This window comes from Octopus bimaculoides, chromosome 6, assembly GCF_046866305.1.
Source record: "Octopus bimaculoides isolate indiv1 chromosome 6, ASM4686630v1, whole genome shotgun sequence".
NCBI classification, from domain to species: domain Eukaryota; kingdom Metazoa; phylum Mollusca; class Cephalopoda; order Octopoda; family Octopodidae; genus Octopus; species Octopus bimaculoides.
Genome location: NC_142933.1, coordinates 54274886 through 54293717, shown reverse-complemented (window position 1 = coordinate 54293717; position 18832 = coordinate 54274886).

Here is an 18832-nt window from a genome sequence, read left to right as displayed (position 1 = left end):
ACACACACACATTATATGTATATATATATATATATATATATATATATATATATATATATATATATATATATATATATATTATATTATATACGCGAGGCTTGGACATTTTTGAATTCAAGACATGCTTGAAAGACTTTGCACGAAAAAGACAAAAAACTAACCCAGAAATCCCTGGTTCAAATCATTTCCTCGGTACTACGTTATGTTAGACGCTAAGTGAATAAATTGTAACTACAGGGTGGGCCAAAAGTTACGAATCAAAACATTGGACATTTTACTTATATTACGTTGTAGTTGTGGCTTCGTTGTTGTTTTGTCGTTATCATCATCATCATCATCATCATCATCATTATTATTATTATTATTATTACTATCATTATTATTATTATTATTATTATTGTTCAGTAGTTTTATTTTTATAACGTGCTTTCACTTCACTACCGAGCGCAGCTCTGTGCGCCTTGGGTATGTGCTGTGGTTTGCTGTGGTGCTCTTATGTTTACTGTATTGAAAGTGTCTTGCGCAGAATGTGTGCAGTACCCAGTAGTGCAATTTTCTGTATGTTATATATATTTGTAAGTCCTGGTGTTTTTGTTATGTATTTGTCTGAATATTTTTTTGTTATACCTAAGGCACCTACTATGATAGGAATTGTTTCTGTTTTTAGACTCCACATTCGAGTTATCTCTATTTCCAGGTCTTTGTATTTTGAAAGTTTTTCCATTTCTTTTAGAGAAACGTTGTCATCTGCTGGTATTGATACATCAATTAGAAAGCATTTTTTTCTTTTTCTTTCTTTAAATTTTATTATTATTATTATTATTATTATTATTATTATTATTATTATTATTATTATTATTATTATTATTATTATTATTATTCATTTTCTTCATCATGTACAAGTACTTGTGTATTCATCATTATTTTTTATTTTATTAAATGTTAGTATAATTGAAACATGTCTTTAAAACGATACCGGATCATATTGAATTTATTTTGTTCGTGATTTTGATCCACCCTGCAGAATCGAAACATACCTGTAAGCAGAAGTATCACCATAAAATTCATGAGCGTTTGTTTATCGTGAAGTTGTGAATTTATAGTCTGTTATGGAAATTGACCAGTAAACAATTCATAGATGAGGTAGTTAATAGTACCTTACTATTCATTGGCCATGGCTTTCACAATACATCAAAGAAAACTCGGTTATGCTAAGTTTAAATGTTGTTTCAGTACCGGTGTCAGGATTCAGACAGAGTGGACTTTCTTAAATGTACCCACTGACCAGGTGGCAGATTAAGTGCACCGTCTGCAAAAAGGTACGTCTCAATCGATGACCTTTGCTGGTCCTTTCTACTCAATTTCATTCAGAAAGTTTAGGTCAATTTGTGATAATGTCAAGGCATGTGTGTCTATGTATGTGTTTATGTATGTATGTTTGTACGTATGTATGTATGTATGTATGTATGTATCTCTCTCTCTCACTCACAATCCGTCTCTACATACATACATGCATACATACATACATACATACATACATACATACATACATACATACATACATACATACATACATAAAGCTAAGGTCAATGAAAAAGAAAATACCAACCCTGAACTACTGAGAAATCTGCTGTTACTCTATTCAGATTACAAGTTCAGGTTTATACCTGTAATTATTGGAGCACTGGGAAATGCCTAAATACCAATCTTGAGAAATTAGGTTTTTTCAAAACCAGAGAGGAGAAAGCTGATTCGAATACTACAGATCCAAACCATCACCAGAATTGTAAAAAAATCTGTAAAACTTTCCAGACGTGTATCTTTTAAATATATATGAAGATGTCTAGATATGCAAGTTTATGCACGAGAATACATATATAAAGCAAAACGTACAAATCTGCAAATATACATACATACATGTATATATACATACATACATACATACATACATACATACATACATACATACATACATACATGCTTACAACAAAGCCCTGTTGATGGTTTTGAAATTCCAATGAAGGAGCCTTGGATCTAGGTTAGAAACCGGCTCCTTCTCTTTTGGTAAGAAATCTTGAAATAAGTCTGAATAACGACATTTACACATACACACATACAGACACACACACGCACAATCATACACACACACACACACACACACACACACACAAACACATTCAAACATTTAGCATAAAATTAGGTATTACAAGTTAAAATAGATTTATCTAACTGCATAACTTTCATAAGATTATAACCTTTTCGCAACCTCCTCCATCTAGTATTAATTTCAGTATGCAAGAAATTATATGGACAATTTTGCATTAATGTATATGCATAGCATTAAATAATGCACTTATATATTTTATTTACATCTGAATGCAAATGAGAGAGCTCGCTAACCAGATCACCAGAACATCATGATTAACTCAACAGTTCAACTTTAAGTGTACACACAAAATTTATTTTTAAAACGTTTGGAAGTCCAGAGTTAGAGAAAATGACACAGATTTACTCAGTAAAAGAAAACAACGGAGCAAAGATATACAGTGTTGCTTTTCTTTATAGATCAATGAAGTGCCAGACAGGATATTAAAGAATTTACATATATATATATATATATATACACGAGTGAGTAGACAGACGAAAGAAGGGCACTCAGCACATTTATTGGGAGTTACATGTATAGATCAAAACAGTTTGATTTAGACTCCTTGGTATTGCACCAATTGTACTGTACTTAATAGACTCCAAATTCTCGTTAATAGCAGGTTTTGAGGAAGGTGAATAAGAAATAAATAACAGATGGATAAGGTTTTATTCAATACAGCCGTTTCCAACGATTTTTATCTATTGAAGAATAGAGATATTACATCATGCGAAAAAAAGCTTTGGAAACAGCTGTAGTGAATGACCCATTATCCAACTGTTGTTATGTATATAAATATGTAAATATAAATATATATATATATATATATATATATATATATATATATATATATATATATATATATATATATATATACATATATATATATTTATTTATTTATTTATATATACATACATATCTATATATACATCTACATTTATATGTACATATAAAATATATATATATATATATATATATACACACATATATACAAAAATCTATATGTATGTGTGTGCATAGATAGATTGTTAGACGGACAGATAGATAGATAGATAGATAGATAGATTGATTGATTGATTGATATGTGTGTATGTGTGAGGTGTGTACTGTATGTATGTGTATATACATCTATTTATATGGGAACAATTATACGTTTACTTAATTGTTCTTCGCAATTTCACACATGTAAATTATACACTTGGCTGGTTAATATATTGAATAAAGACATGGAATAAAGCTGTTACCGGTTGCTTGTCGCTTGAGTATCGGGAAAATGAAGATATATTTCGATGGCTGCGTGAATAATAACCGAAAGAAACCTGCGAATATTTATCTGAAGTATTTATTACTGGACATAAAAAAATATTTGGTGTTGGCAGTTTATAATGAACAACCTAAAAATTTGCTGACTCGGATAGAGAGAAAAACAACGTTGTGTCCGTAGATGCTTCTTATCAGACATTGTGTGGATATTCAGGATGTGTCTGTTCAAGAACCTGAAGTTGTATGCGCAGAGGTTCATGGCAAGGGCGGAGGCGCATTTTGCCCGACCGCCTTTAACGCACTGCGATTAATTGAGCGGATACACGGTCCTTTATTGAATGAAACATCCGACAAAACCATATCACGTCAGAGCCTTAGGCTAATCGGTCGATTAATATACCGATTACGTGAAGGTGTGGTGGCTTGTTCATGGTGTCCTAGCGGTTTGGGTTTCGAATCAAAGCAACAAAGCTTTGTCTACAAAATACTAGGTACACTGGTTCTCATTTCCCAAGCCGATTCACATGATCGAATGTGTTTCACACTGAGGGTAACTGGATCACTATATTGTTAGCAAGGCTTCCTAGTTATCGCTTACGGTTAGAAAATTTACAACATTATGAACATAATTAAATGTAGTAGCTATGAGTTTGTATCGGTGAAGCCTTGAGACATCTGGAAATTATTCAGAAGGTATCTTTTCAAATAACAGCAATGGAGTAATATCACGGTGTTTTAGTTAAGGGATATCATTATTTGCTTTAATATCTGGAGCAGCTGCAGTTTCAAGATATGTTGATTTATAGGGTTGGTTTATCGACTGTGCTTTATACCACTGAAGACAGAGATGTGATGATTTCCAAGACGAATGAGACACTAAACAGGGAAGTGGGGTTTTCCTTACCCTTAAACGAGACCGTATCTTTGTTCCTTATATATATTGTTTGATCTATTACGTATACACTTTAGGAGTGTGAATCTCTGAATATGAATACAAATTCTACATCATGTATTACGCGGTCTTTACTTCCGCTTGTAATGCCTAAACGTCTCTCTCTCTCTCTCTCTCTCTCTCTCTCTCTCTCTCTCTCTCTCTCTCTCTATATATATATATATATATATATATATATATATATATATATATGTATACATACACACATATACACGCACCTATATTACTCTGTCCTCACACACACACACACACACACACATATATATATATATATATACATATACACATGTACACATGTGCATATGCATATATATATATATATATATTTGTGTGCATATCGATTTAGTTATTACCTCCATGTGTATCTCAGCTGATCAAATTATGACTAAACACTTATCTATAACAACGACTGCTAACCTTTATGTTTGATCAGTGTTCTCTGTGTATCATAATTTCTGTTTGATTTTTCCTTTTGTTCGTAATGAACGTTAATGAGATTAACACATTCTAAGACTGTTAAAATGCTTTAATAAACCTTCGTTTGATGTTTAAATTTCATTCACTTTTCACTAAGGTTTTAGAAGCTTTGAGTGCTTTTCAATGTTTAGTACTGTGATGACGATTTTAATGTCTTCATAGGTAACGACTGCAGGCCACATCGTTTACATTCTAGCATTTTATAAAAAGTATTTTTGTTTCTTTTCTATCTTCTTTTTCTATCACCTTTTTTCTCTCTCTTCTTCTCTTTTACTTTCTGCTGTAGAAAATGTCTTGTAGCAGAGATTTCTGGGAAGGAAATACTTTTAAGTATTTTCGGGTTCTAACATTTCCATATGAAAGTATCGGCTACATAAGATCAAATGGACTCACTTATCAGCTAACGGTATAGTCGAGACAATTACGGATCCTTTATACAAATGTTTGACCTACTAGAAATACCAACCAAAGCTCCCACAAACCAGATTTAAGAAAGGAAGGGCGCATTCGATAATATTGTCCAAAGAAAGCAGAATGATCATAGTTGGGGCAGAGGTCTGCTCGATAAGGCCAAACTTGGGGTAAAACAACAGCGGTAAGAACTAAGGAAGAGTCAACGCAACGGAAGAACTTTTAAACAAAAATATCAGCCAAATTTCGCAAACATCACAACCTATTATCTTAAAAGATAAGACGCTAGGTGCATGTTATGTATGTTACGTTTAAAAATAATAAAGAAAAGGATCGCTACAGCTGAAGCATCTTTGATTATAGTTTTGCTCCATTAAGGGTGTCCAGGTAGGTGGGGTAAATAACAACAAAAACATCAACAATAACGACAACTAAAGTTAAAGTAACAGGGAACCAAGATAATATCTTGTCCAGTATATTCGAAGAAGTTAGTAGCTGGATATCTATTACAATAAAGTCCTAACGATAAATTCCTGTGGTATAAAAAATTTTGTCATGCTGTTGAAAGGAGATAGTAAACATGTATGAGCTAAAGTGAGAAAGGAGGAGAGGGAGCGAGAACGAGATAGAGATAGAGAGGGGGAGAGGGAGAGAGAGAGATTCTAACGAACACTACTGGCAATGGACACACACGCACGCGCATATGGTCAATATTGGCGCGCACACAGACGACAATATGCTGGTGAGAGAGTGGTGGGTATATGGATATATCTGCACACCATTAGCGTTGGTATGTGTGGTGGTATGTATGTGCATATGTACATGTGCTAGTAGTGGTTGTTTTACTTTCTCTCTTCCACCACTTACCTGCCAATTTAACGCATGCGTCTGAGAGCAAGACATTGTCGTGAAGATTGAACATGTATCTATCTATTATATTGAAAATATTTATTGATGATTATTAAAAACTGTATTCTTAAATTTCTTCATAAAATGTGTGTAACGGTATATCGTAGATACTCAGTACATTAACAACTGTGTTTCTTACTTCGTAAAAGATGTGTAATGGCGTATCTTGGATATGGATGCCCCCAACTATATAACATCAATTGCTTTTTAAATTATTTTATTACCGAAAGAGAGTTTGGTGTGCTACGGCGGACAATGATAACAGAGCACGACAGTGAGAATTTAATCGGTTGAGGTAGAGAATATATAAAGAAATATTGGGGAAAGGGCAAAGAGAAGAAATAAGAATTAGGAATAAGGAGACGAGAATCTGGGACGGCGAGAAGTATTAAATCATGAAAAAACAGAATGATATTAATGCAAAAAGATGGAGCAAGGCGGTGTCGTTTGACGAACGACGAACGACAAGACTCAACCTTATAGAAAAAAAAAAAATGAGGAATGTTAATCAAGAAAGAGAAAATTTATATGAACGATGGTGATAGGCAAAATACGTTGCACCAACTAGACTGAGGAAACAGGCGAGGAAAGAAACAATGATAGAAGCGAATAAGCAATTTTTTTTAGAAATTAATTTAAAGATTATGAAGGAAGTAACGGGATACTTTTACAGAGCTGGGTGGTGTTATGGCTGACACTGTACCATAAACTTGGCCAAGGAATTTCCACAGGTATTGATAGTTTTATTAATATTAATATTTGTAAGCTCTATGTTGTATAATTCTTATAGGAAAGTAGAATATATACGTATTTTCTGCCTAGTAGGAATAGTAAATAGATCTAAAAGTCACATAAACCTCGATGGTTTTTAACGGTTAGATTTTCACTCTAATTTCATGACATTAAAAAATAAAATTCCTCACAGAATTCCCCACGCTGATCTACCATAGGTAACATTCCATGATAATGATTTGGTACATATTTCTTAATAAAAGGATGAACGGAAATGTTTTTCTTGTTTGCCCTATATTAGTTCTGATTAAACTCTACAGTCAATGGCAGTGATAATGAACGCACCGTCTATTGTTATATTTTTCAGATAAAATTTATCTAGGAAGATATTATCCAATGAGTCTTTTTGAAGGTAGGCGTTGATTTAAAAATAAAAGGATAAAAAATTCTTTCTAGCAAAATGATTGACTGTACAAAACAACGGTTTTTGTTTTTAATAATTGGTAAATTGGCCACAAATAAGATAAAGCAGACTACTGTTAAACGTATCCTTCTTCATGCCTAAAAGGTTTTTGGTCAACCCTCTGATTAGTAACACAGTCGCACTAACTTGATACTGACTGAGCACCCTACCAGTTTTAATACCGAGAGCATATAGCAAAAAAATAAAAACTTGGAAGACTGCATAAGTTCTTTACTTTTTAATTAAAGGATATATGCAACCTTATCATTTTACAAATTCATTGGTATACAGCTTATATTAAACTAGTATTTTGTTCTTAAAGTTTAAAACGTTTCTTTCTCATCGAGGCTTTAGTAGACTCAAATTTCAATTCGATCTCAATATAACACGCGAAGGCCTTCAACTCATGGCTTAGTGGTTCATTTGCTGGTTCAAATTTTCTCTACTATTCAAATACTAATCGAAAGTCCTACAGAAAATTTGAACACAAAACCTATGATGTGATAGATAGATATCAAATCAACTCGTTTTATCCAATATCGTAAGAGAAGTGATATAAGTTTCATCCCAACAAAGGCAGATAAAAGACATTCAAAAGCTGATTCAAAGAATGATTCTACTGCCGTTGTTTTACTCGCCTGCGATAATGTGTATCCTGCAATAAAATCTAATGAAATAATATGGTAAAACAATATACTTCATTTTGTGAGATATTTGTGTGCAGTACGATAGTTTTATGCAAATAAATGCTGCTGCATACAGAATGATCTGAGGTGGCTACATATAAATATTTATGCCTTAAGACATGCATCTTTTCATGCATTGTTGCAAGTCTAGATGTATGTTGCATCTATCATTATTTTTCTTTCTCTGCATTATACATTTGTTGCATTGCAAGTCATGTATTGTGCACTTTGTGTGGTCCCCAAGTATTTGCAACAGAGTATGCATATATCTGCATAAAAGTACATTTATATAATGTACATTTACATATACACCCATGCGCCTGTGTATAAAATATAATTAGATAAATATAAATACATATACACACACACACACACACACACACACATATATATATATATATATATATATGTATATGTACATAAATACACACACACATATATATATATTCATATATATACATATATATATATGCATAACTATTATGTAATGTAGTCATGTATAAGCAGACATGCTTATACACATGCACAGTCTTTAGACATTGATCTATATATATATATGTGTGTGTGTGTGTGTGTGTGTGTGTATTTACAGGGTTATGTTTGCACATATAACTACATATATCCACTTATATTGATATAAATTCTAGCATTTATGTATATGTGAATAATGTTTTTATACAGACACACACACACGCGTACATATACATACATACATACATACATACATACATACATACATACATACGGGAACATAGATAACTGCATATGTGTGAATGGGCGTAAGCTTGTACAAGTTTGTAGCTGTTTTGCAAACATCCAATATTTGTATAGGTGTATGCATATGTAAGTTTACAGACACACGCGCACACACACACATGTGTATATACATATGTGTGCGTGTGTGTAATTGCAGATAGACTAAGACTCATTTGCATCTACAAACAATTTTATATGCTTATTTACACGTTCACAGCATAGTATCTTGGTCCATCAATTTATATATTGGCCTCATTATTCATTTCTTCATCTTTATCCACCATGACATTCACCCACCAACTCGTCGACCAAGCTCTTCCTTTATACATGTATGTATCTATTTATCTGTATCTATCTATCTGTCTGTCTATCTGTCTGTCTGTCTATCTGTCTGTCTGTCTGTCTGTCTGTCTGTCTGTCTGTCTGTCTGTCTCTCTCTCTCTCTCTCTCTCTCTCTCTCTCTCTCTCTCTCTCTCTCTATGAGTATGTGTATGGGCGCTTGAACGCGCTTTTGTGCGCGAGTGTGAGTGCGTATGCATAAATGTGTTCAATTTATATGTATGTATATACATATATATGTATATATATATATATATATATATATATATATATATATATATATGTGTGTGTGTGTGTGTGTGTGTGTGTTTGTGTGTGTGTGTGTATGTATGTGCGTATGTATGTATCTATGTATGTATCTATGTATCTATGTATTATACATATTTCATATATATCATTTAGCTAAATACTTATGCATGTACACACACACATGTATATAAAAATACATACATTCATTCACACGTTACGCATATGCAGGCGCGCACACATTCATTATACGGACGTGCACACACACATACACACATATACATACACACATGTATACATACATATATTACAAGAACGAAAAAAAAGTTCTGTGAAATTTATCATGGAAAAAAGAACGTATCTATATTTTAATCTAAATAACCTACTTGTTTCAATAACTTTAAAAAGGCTATTTATTCATGGCTATAATAGAAATGAAAAAGGCAACATACAGAACTGTTAGAAGCTACGACGTCTACTACTGCTGCCTCTGTTGAAAAGGAGGCGAAACACCTGCACCATGTGACTTATTTTAAGAATAATATGTGAATTTCCGGAACTGATATTACGAATGATCAATATAATTTAATTTATTACAATTAATTTTCTCTTTTATTTCAGCTGGTTAAAGGGATTGAAACCGATAGCAAATTTAGTTACAAATGCAAATCCTTTCATACAATTTTTCCATCATAAAGTTCTCAAAATATTTTCTTCTGTTTGTTCTTTTTTTAAAATATGCATTTACTCGTGTGAAGTCTCTTACCCTTTACAATACATGCATCAACTTATACGTATAAATACTTATTATTTATTTGCATATGCATACATATACATTACTATATACGTATGTATGTATAGTCCATTTCGTTCGAGCTTTATTTCCTATGTACGCATGGATACCATGTCCTATCCGCTTTGAACATGAAATGTAAGGAAATGGAGAAGTAGTACAAGGAAACAGCGGTGGTGGGGTATGTGAAACAAGAAAGAGTGGGGAATTATATTTGTGATTATCATTCTATTACTGTTTATCTGTTGTCAGATATGAGATAATGAATGACATTGTGAGACATTATTAGTCTATATATTAGTCTGTATTTACAGCAATTATGCCAATGGGTACATTCTTCCAATGTGGTGCCCGAAAACATTCGTAGTTATTATACCTTGTTCGTAAACTGTTTATAACTGAACAGATGATACAACCAACGCGTTTCGTATTTCATTGAGCCGGGGAGATTTGAATTTAGACTATAAAAGGATCCTGCCGAGATACGGTAAGATTTAAGTTTCCGACGCTCTAACGATTCCTCAAAATCCATTTTATGTTTTTATAGGATTCGGTGCTATCCAGATGGATCAAATTTAAGATGATTAGAATCAAGCGCTGATTGAATATATCTTCAGCTACTACATAGAAACTATGCAGTGGATAAAAAAATAAAATGACTGACATATGGCTAAATATTTGATCATAGCTTTCTAAAATGTTCGTTGTAAATACTTCACTGCAGCACTAGGCAGACTAGACTAATCTGATGATGTCATCTTGTACAGATGGTCAATCAATATGAGAAATGCGAGTATGTGTGCATGCGCATTTGAATGTGAGCCTTTGTGTATGTATGTGTATATGTGTAGTAATAGTAGTATTTTAGTATCGAACAAAAGCATTCCAAGTAAGATCATCACTTTTCATTTAAACACAAAGTATCTGTGTTGGATAACATTTGCATTATTCAACATGTACCTTCTTATGAGAGTAGAGTATGATTTAAATGATGTTTAACTGCGACTTTTAGCAGGTGAAGTGGTCATACAGAGGCATCTAAGTTGTGTCTGTGAGGTGTGTGTCTGTGTGTATGTGCGTGTATGTATGTGTGTATGTATGTGTGTGTGTCCATATATGTGTGTGTGACTATATGGAGGTTGCGTAAGGTATTTGAGGACATTCATTTTTGGGGTCATTGCTGCATTTTTTGCTGACTTTGTATAATCTTTCTATCAGAAAATAATAATGGCAGACCCTCAGCTCACTCAAGAAATGAAAAGGCGTGCTGTTATTGTAGTTATAAAAGCTGAGCATAGCAATTTAGAAATATCTTGATGCTTAAAAGTTGCCAGATCTTTCGTCTACAAAATTTGCAAGGAACTAGATACTGAAGACGGAAATGTATCATTAGTATCAAAGCATAAAAAGCATTATAACCGCTGTGAAATCATCAGAACACCTGAATTTATCCAGCAAGTTCAACAGACCATTGATTGCAATCCCAGAAAGTCCATGAGGTCAATTGTAAAAGTTCTCCACGTGACAGACGGAACAGTCAGAAATGTTGTCCACAAAGACATCAGATATACATACGTCTTATATGATGAAGAAAGGTCAATTTGTCAGAAAAGGCAAAAGAAAATCACTACATCAGACCTATAAACAAACTGAAAAATCGAGCAAAAGATTTGATTTTGCTTTTTTCAAACGAGAAAAACTTCGACCAAGATCAAAAATTTAACAGAAGAAATGACAAATGGTTATGTGCAAACCCTTCTGAATTTCCAAGTTTTATGCATACAAAATTTCCTGCAACTGTCATGGTTTTAGGGGTTGTCAGCAATGAAGGATTTTGTGATGCTTCCTAACTTCTTTCCACAAGGCCTTAGAATTAACTTTGCCGACTACATTGAGGTCCTGGAAATAATTGTTAATCCCTAGATAGACAGTGTATTCAGCGGAAACAAACCACCAACTTTAGTAAATTACGTTGCCATCTTGTCAGGTTTACGAAAGACACTGTTCAGAATCAGAATTCTGCTTGCTAACGAGTAGCCAGAAGAGCTACTTGTAGACACACACACACACACACACACACACACACAGACAATGTAAACACTCATGGTGTCTAAATTTACAACTGCTTCCGTAGAATATTATTTAATGCACTCAAAAAAGGTGATATGTAACCCACCATCATCAGATAAAATTTTCAACAGCTAAAGTTTTAAACATCGACCCGGACATAGGCAACGATTGCTGGGCTACTGATGCATTTGCGTTTACTTTTTATACGAACGCCACACCGACGATCTACTAACGAGTCGGATTAATAGTTATACATCGCAGTTGGTACTTTCGAATCTACGATATCTTATCAATGCTTGATGTCTTCAATGTTGTTTATTTCACTGAAAGCACGGTTTTCGTACCTTACCTAGCTATATCTGGCGCCCTACGAGTTGATAAGTGTGTGTGTCTGTGTGTGTGTGTGTGTGTGTGTGTGTGCGCGCGAGTGTGTGTGTATATGTGCGTGTGTGTGTTTATGTGTGCGTGTGTGTGTATTGGGTTATCCCATAAATAATGCGTTTTTTTATATTTTTTTATTTTTCAAATTAAGATAAAGTTATTTTTTAATCTAGAATATACTATCCTTCATTTTCTACAATGCTCATCCATCTATCAGGTAGACTTGCAAGGCCCCGCTTCCAAAATTCCCCTGTCCTTCACGAAAAATACTCCTCCAGTACTATTCTGAACTCCACTACAGAATTCATATATTTTCCGTCCAAATGATTTTGAAGACTGCGGATTAAATGATAATCAGATGGGGCTGTGTCCGGCGAATATGGTGGGTGGGGCATCGCTTCCCATTCATGCTGCTCCAACCTTTGGAATGTGAACTTTGTTATATGGGGCCGAGCATTATTCTGATAGAAGAACACCTTTCGTATTGAAATCAATGATGATCGTTTTTTTTAGCGCTGACTTAATCCGCTCAAGTATCTCGCAGTTGATCTCGTTTGTTTTCATTTGGTTTGGGTTCAAAAGTTCAAAGTAGACTAAACTTTTCATATCCCACCAAGCAGATAACAACAACTTACGTGGGTGAAAACCTTTTTTAGCCTGGAGTGCCGGTGTTTCTCTTTTCTCATCCCATTGTCTCCGGCGCTTGACATTTTTATAGAGAACTCATCTCTCGTCACCAGTCACTATTCGGTCCAAAAAAGTTTCATCCCTGAGACGTGACAGCAAAGAGCACACATACACTCTCTGCATGCGATGAGAAACCCATTTACCTAATTTGCTAACTTTTCCGATTCCACGCAGGTGTCAATGAATGGTTGAATGACCAAATCCAAGCTTCTCTGCTAGTTCCTCAACAGCTACAATGGGATTTTGTTCAACCAGGATTTGTAGGACGTCCACGTCGAGTTCTCCAGGCCTTCCAGGACAAGACTTGTCTTCTATGCTGTAGTTTCCGGCTCGGAATTTCTGGAACCACTGTTGACACTAGCTTACGCTTATTGTCCGATCCCCATAAACTGCATTTATATTCCTCGCACTTTCCGTGGCATTGTTGCTTTTATTGAACTAATAAAGCAATATATGCTGAATATGCTCCTTTGTCATTTCCATAATAACTATGAAAGAATAACTGTTAAAATCGAATAGCTCTCTTCAAAATTTCCACTAAGAATAAATACAAGGTAAAATTACCACCTGCTTTTATAGCAAGTTGATGCAGGTAGATTATCCCGTCCCCCTCCGACTTTTGGTTCATGAAATTGAAAAGTCTGCATTATTTATGAGATGACCCAATACATACATACATACATACATACATACATACATACATACATACATACATACATACATGTATACAAACATATATAAGCTCTATTCTCTGCAACGCCGCCGTGAGCGATACATCATTTGCACCATGTGGAAAATATTCCACCAATATTATCCAAATGATATTGGAATTATGTTTACAATTCACCCAAGACTAGACCTCCGTGCAGTGCGTCCCCTACAAAGGTCGCGATCACATCACATAAGAACATTGCGACACAATTTCTTCACTGCAAATGGTCTTGCACTTTTCAATGTTATTCCAAAAGAAATTAAAATAGAAAAAGACCCCACAACTTTCAGACGGTACCTGGACAAATTCCTCCAGGGAATACCGGATAAACCACCTACACCTGGATATGTTTCAACCAACAACAACTCTGCTAGAGTGGTCCATGGTGTCCCGAAATAATTAACTAAAAGACTTTTCCAGGTGGTGCTATTGATCTAGTCATGATCTGGGCCGATAATGGCCGAAACCAATCTGAATTATCTAAGTTATATATATATATATATATATATATATATATATATTATGATTGACCGTTGACTGAACACTATTCAATTTTTTTTCTCCGTGTTTTTCTCCTTGTCTCCGTATTCTTTCTGTTGAAGAGCGTAGCTCGAAACGTCAAAGACTTTCCGTATTCCCGAGCGTCATACTAATATATACTTTTGTTATTTACACCACCTGTCCTCGTCTGTTGTTATTTTTTTGTATATTCTCCCATATATATATATATATATATATATATATATATACACGGACATGCATACATACGTACATGCACACGCACACACACACGCACACACACACATATATATATATATCATATATACTATGTGTGTGTATGTGTGTGTCTAACTGATAAACAGAAATAATGGGTTATATACATTTACGCATCGTCTGTACGGTATTTCACCTTACGAGATTTACTGCAGCCTTCAGATGATATTACAGCAGTTTTCATTTTCTCAAAAATGTCGAAAATGCAGGAACCTCCAGAAGGAAACAAATGAAGGTAACGTTCCATTTGTTTCGTCTGTCTGTCTGTATGTATGTATGTATGTATGTATGTATGTATGTATATATGTATGTATGTATGTGTGTATGTATGTGTTGTATCGCCAATTGTCATGACGATACTTATTTACACTATGACCGTATAGTAACAATAAAACATTACGAAGCAAGGTAACAACATAACAATGTATAAACTCTCCACGAACCAACAAACGATATTCCGTCAAACTACCAAAACGACACCCTACGATTTCCTGCGATTAACGCCCATTTTGTCCGGCCTTTCACCGCCACTATTTATAGTCGTTCGGTCAAGTCTATTCTCGCAGCGGCTGTCGTGACTCTCGGCTGTCGTGACTCCCGCTTTGAGCTTTCGACTTCCGTAGGAAACGAAATTTATCTTTTTCTTTTCTCTTTCTTTCCAACACCTCTCCCTTTTTGAAATCCTGCTTCCCTATGGAATTCAGTACTTTTTCCGCTTAGGAATTATTTCTAAAGTTTCAGTGTGTTTACGCTTTTTGTTACTGCTTCTTCTAGGCTCAATCTCTTTCGGTGCTGGCACATCGAACATGTCGTAGAACACTTCCATTGGAATTTCCTCCCTTTCTTCTGTATGACTGATTTTTAATTGATTTAGGTGTCATTTATGTTCCCGCCGTTGGCCTTTTATCAAATATATCCTGTTTCCAACTCTCTTAGTCACTGTACCATCCTGCCAACTCTCTTTACCGTTCTTGTATACTTTGAAATGGACTTTGTCTCCGACATCAAAATGTTTAGTTGAATTCTTTTGTATTTTCTACATACGTTTTTCCTTTGGCAACAATTTGTCGAAGATCGATTTAATCTCTCAAGCGAACGTTAGCTCTGCAAGCGACTTGCCTGAACTGGTTTTCGGATTGGGCGTTATTCTGTACATTTAAGGATTTAGTTAGTGCTTTGTTATTTCCTAACTCGTTACTTGTTTATTTTAGCTCTCGTTTGAAAGTATCTACGAATCGTTCTGCTTGCCCATTTGACCTTGGGTGGTAGAACGGGATAAGCATATGCTTGATTGCATGCATTTTGCAGAATTTCTTGAACTCGTGTCCTGTAAATTGTGTTCCAATGTCCGATACTATCGAGCAAAAAGTTGGTGCAGGAACTTTATTGTTGCTTTAGAGGTAGGTTGAATGCACCTACATACGTCCAGCTACTTGGTCAAGCTATCAACAATGATCAAATAGTAGGCGCCATTCACTGGTCTAGCGCAGTCTATATGTACCCTGGGCCACGAACTATCCGTCTCATGCTACGTTTGGGATTTCACCGGTGATGCCTTGGCTGCTAGCGCACAACCTCTACATGATTTTACAAAATTTTCGATGTCCCGGTCCATTGTCGGCCAATATACGTAAGTGCTGATCAAAGCTTTCATTCTTGACATCCCCGGGTGTCCACTATAAATTTCATATAATATTCTTTTCTGTAGTGCAGTTGGTACAACCACTCTTTGTGCGTAGATTAATACATCGTCGTAGAGTAAAAAATGGTTCGCATTCGTATTTCTCTTTTGTTTATTTTTCAAGCTTTGCTTAATTTTTATGATGTAGTTGCCTTCCGATGATTTACTTTTAATATCTTGCACAGCCACTGGCAACTCCTGAATGACATTACACATGACGTTTTTAATTTCCTTTTCTGATTGTAATGCGGCTTTCACCATATCTTCCAGCGGTTTTGCTTTCTTCGGAATTAATCTAGATAAACAATCCGCATGGCCAATTTTCTTAGAAGGAATGTACCCCATCTTAAAGTTGTAATTAAACAATATTGTACTCTAGCGTTGTAATCTGTTAGCTGAATGGGTAGGGATTCCTTTTTTCGATCCGAAAATTGATAGTAACGTCCGGTGGTCTGTCTGAAGCCGAAAACATCTACCGTGGAGAAATCTGTGAAATTTCTTCACGTCAGAAATAATCGCTAGAGCTTCTTTATCTGACTGTAGCTTTTCTCTGCTGCAACCAGAGCACGTGTAGAATGAACCACCACCTTCATATTTGTGTAGCAAAACTGCTCCCACGACGTATTCAGAAACGTCAGAAGCTACAACAATCTCCACTGCAGGATCGAAATGACTAATTCCATTTGGCGTCTTTCTTTAGCAAATTATTAATGGATTTCTCAATTCATATATGTTTGGTATATAATATTGATAATAGTTCACTAGGTCAAGAGCAGATTGTAATACCGCTATGTCAGTTGCGGGGAGGCATATTTTTAATTGTGTCTGCCCTCGACAAGTCAGGTCGTCTTCCATTTCTATCTGTAATTTATCCCAACCATTTAATTTTGAAAAAATATTCTCTGGAGTAGGCAGTGGATAGTGGCACATATTTAGACAGTCGTTGAAACCAGTAGAAAAATCGGTACACACCTTGATTTTTTCTAATACACATAGTTGGTGCTGCCCACTTACAATAATCTACTTTTTGAATAATTTCTGTTTTCTCCAGTCTGACTAATTCTTCTTCTACCTGCTTTATCGCAGCAAATGATACCTTTTTATTAGGTTTGGATACAGGTACGACGTTTTCCTTTATTTGAAAATAGGCCTCAGTTTTAGAACGGAAACCTAATTTATCCGACAGCACTTAAGGAAACATGATTAAAAATGTTTTCTTCAATTCAGCTGCTGAGTTTTTTTCACTGGTGGGACAGCTATTTTTTTTTTACAGAAAAGACTTATGGGGAGGTCCCATAAGATAGATAACTCCAACCAGTCCATACCGAACAGATTGGTTGCGTTTTTTTTACCACGAAAACTTTTGCTCTACAGATTTTTCCCCGAACTGTGATATCACTCCACATTTCGCCTACGAAGTATAGTTTTTCCCCCTGTCACGCCTCGTGCCATTTTTGATGTTTTTCTTAACATATGCACACATATAATATACATATATATACACACAGACGCACACATATATATATCTTATGCATATATATATATGCACATAAGTGTATGTGAGTATATGTGTAATGCAACAGTTCTTAGTCATATGCCTAACCTGTCTGCAAATCTTAAAATGAATTTTATTCGACGACAGAACATTATCTATCTATCTATCTATCTATCTATCTATCTATCTATCTATCTGTTTGTCTATCTATCTGTCTGTCTGTCTGTCTGTTTGTCTGTCTGTCTGTCTATCATCAATATGGAGATGCACAGATGACACATATAACATAAATATATATGCATACACACATACATTTATAAGTGTCTAAGAGTATTATGCGTGAGCATATATGCGTATGTAATAATCGATATACATATGCAGCTGTCGTTTACACAGTGCAAGGGATGTCGGGTTGACGCAGACCATTACGTTATGTGTCCTCAGTGAACAGGTTTGCATTGAACTAAAGATCTGACTGAAACAGAGAAGACAGATGAGTACTTTCAGGTATTAAATATAAATATATATAGTGTGTATATTGTATTGTGTATGCACAAATATACACTGACACGCATACTACACACACACACACACACAAACACACACATACACACAAATAGATAGATATAGACAGCAAGAGAGCTAGCTAGCTAGCTAGATAGATGATAGATAAACAGATTGATAGATAGATAGTCAGATATAGATGTATATATATATATATTTGTGTGTGCAATATAGCAGTGTATAAGTCTGCATGATTTAGACGGGTGTAAAGCTGACGGATGAGTCAGCAGCTTGTACAGTACTGCTTCCTCCCATGGTAAAAATATAGATGGAGTGACGTTGGCTGTCCGTATCT